The sequence below is a fragment of the Pelodiscus sinensis genome, chromosome 4 (genome assembly GCF_049634645.1).
Source record: "Pelodiscus sinensis isolate JC-2024 chromosome 4, ASM4963464v1, whole genome shotgun sequence".
In the NCBI taxonomy this organism is placed as follows: Eukaryota; Metazoa; Chordata; order Testudines; family Trionychidae; genus Pelodiscus; species Pelodiscus sinensis.
The window spans coordinates 96,130,995-96,133,677 of record NC_134714.1 but is presented as its reverse complement, the minus strand read 5'-3'; the positions used below and the strand labels follow the sequence as shown (position 1 = coordinate 96,133,677).

Genomic DNA, 2,683 nt, shown 5'->3' with positions numbered 1-2,683 from the left:
TACCATTCCCTTTCTGGGCTCGCCCCCTTCCAACCTGCCCACCCCGTCCCTTTGCAGGGACACCTCTCACGAAGGCACCCATTGCTAGGAGGTGCTGGAGCTCCTCGAAAAGGGAGCTGTAGAGAGGGTCCCTTCACATCTGGAGGGAAAGGGGTTTTATTCCAGGTATTTCATTGTCCCGAAACCCAAGGGCGGGGTTCGTCCCATCTTAGGGTATGTCTACACTACCCCGCTAGTTCGAACTAGCGGGGTAATATAGGCATACCGCACTTGCAAATGGAGCCCGGGATTTGAATAATTTCCTAGTGTAGACATGCCTGGCTGAATAGCTCTTTGGGAGGACAATAACTAGCCATTGTAGATTGGGAGAAACCCTGTAACTGCCCTGATCTGCTCTGGAACTGGTTTAAAATCTGGCACCAGAATCAGAAAGTTGTAATAAATTCCTTTACAGTCCTGCAATATGCGTCTCAGCTACCACTCCATCTGTGTGGTTTTCATCTCCGGCAATATGATCGATGAAAGACAGAATAAATTCTACTCCGGGTTGCACTAGCATCATACCTGGATGCACGTTTTCTTGGTCTCCCTTCAGTCCCTGAATGATGCCACTGTATGCTTCCAGACAGCCCTCCCTCAGCTCATTCAGGTAGTCCAGCATGTCATAGTCCAACTTATCAACCTGGGCTTGAGAGGCTTGCTGGAGGGTATTCAATTCAACCTCCAGATATTTTTTAAACCCTCCTCCAATGGCCAGGGCAATATCAACAAACACAGAGAGAATCTGAGGCTTCATGAACCAATGGACATTCTCATTCCCCACATTCTCTAAGAGCAGCTGCATAACCTTGTCACAGAAAGGCAAGATGTTGGACGGCAGTGCTCTACACAAGTCTGCAACTAGGCTTACTGCAGCCAGACAAACCTGGTACTCAGCATAATTCTTCAGTCCAATGCCGAGGAAGTGTTTGAAGGCATCCATGTACTTCAGAAACTCACCACCCAGGACTTCTGCCAAGGTGCCCACAGCCATGAGAGCATCCTCTTGTACTCCCCGCAAGCCAGCTGTGCTCTGGAACATTCTCAACCATGATGACCAAAGTTGTTTCCTGGACAGCAGGGTAACAGTCCTTGGCACTGTTTTTCACTATTTCCATCAGAGCTTCTTATGCAGCACTTCTCAGATTGTTTTGGTGTCTATCGGGCCTGTGTGTGGTCTCCAGGAGTTTCGGAACTATTAGCTCAAGCGAGGAGGATAAACAGTAGGTTGCTGGCTCTTCTTGATCATCTGCTACATCTGCAGCTTCATAGGCAGCTTCAGCCAGACTAGGGAAGGCCCAGCACACGTTGGAAGCCACTCTGGGCTCAGCACTCAGGCCCTCAATGAGACACTGGAGCAGTGGGGTGAGGTAAATATCATTGATGGCAGCTTCAGGCAGCAACTCGTAGATTTTGCCCACAATCCGGACAGTCATATCTCAAACCACTGCACTAGGGTCTTTCCTTAGTTCTGTTAGTGTGGGCATGACCTGAATAGCTAGTGGTTTGAACTGATTGGGCTCTGAGCCTTCCAAAATGCACCCAAAAGGCATGACGGCTGTGTCTCAGTACCACCAATCTGGGTTTTTAATGTGTTCTTTAATGAAGGGCAGCACATAAAGAACAATGTCATCTTTACAGCAGGTTGCCAGAAGCATGAGGCAGATCCCAGCTGCTTTGCAGGGATTCTAGTCATCATCATCATCATCATTTTCATCCTGTTTAGTTAGTGTCTGTGTGAAAACTGGGACCAAATATTGTAGTGCTCCCTTAGTATAAAATTTGGTAGTGTGCTCTGGAGGCCTTCCTTGTTCTGCTTCCTCAGATGCTTCAATAGCCAGATCTTAAACTGGGCTTAAACTGCAGCAAGAGAGTTTTAGGTTGGACATTGGGAGAAACTTCTTGTCAGGGTGGTTGAACACTGGAATAAGTTGCCTAGGGAGGTTGTGGAATCCCCATCTCTGGAGATATTTAAGACCAGGTTGGATAGACATCTATCAGGGATGGTCTATACCAGAGTTTCTCAACTTTTTTTTTTATAAAGAACCCCTTTACAAAAATAAGTACCCCCAATACCTACAGTTTTCAGACACACCAAAATTTTTCTACCATTGCAATGCATTTGTTTAAATAACGTAATTATAGCTGGGTGGGCAATGACATTTTTGGGTATAAAAAGTACAAAAATAAAAAAACGCTGTAAAACTTTTTAAAAATTCAGTATTCTCCAAATTTCAGTTGTGTTGATGTATCCCCCAGACTTCTCTTGAGTACCCCTAAGGGTACTTGTACCGCTGGTTGAGAAACACTGGTCTAGACGGTACTGGATCCTGCTGTGAGGGCAGGGGACTAGACTCGACCTCTTGAGGTCCCTTCCAGTTCTAGTGTTCTATGATTCTATGATTTTATAATCTGAGTACAGAACAGACACAAATAAAAGATTGATTGTTTCATTGAATTGTTTGATATTAATTGTTCAAATGATAGTTGAACGATATTAAGAAACATGCTATGTAGCTTCAAAAGCACATGGAATGAGAAAGCACAGAATAGCTTGAATGCTTTTAACCTCTGTCCAGTATGCCTGATGACTTATTTTTAAAGAGGTAGAATATTAATAGTGGAAACTTGATCTACAGTGGGA

General features: G+C 44.9%; 1 pseudogene; it reads right to left on the bottom strand.

Annotated features, from left to right (window-relative positions):
* Window positions 1-299: 299 nt before the first annotated feature.
* On the bottom strand, window positions 300-1,665 carry LOC102451550 (importin subunit beta-1 pseudogene; annotated as a pseudogene).
* Window positions 1,666-2,683: the final 1,018 nt, after the last annotated feature.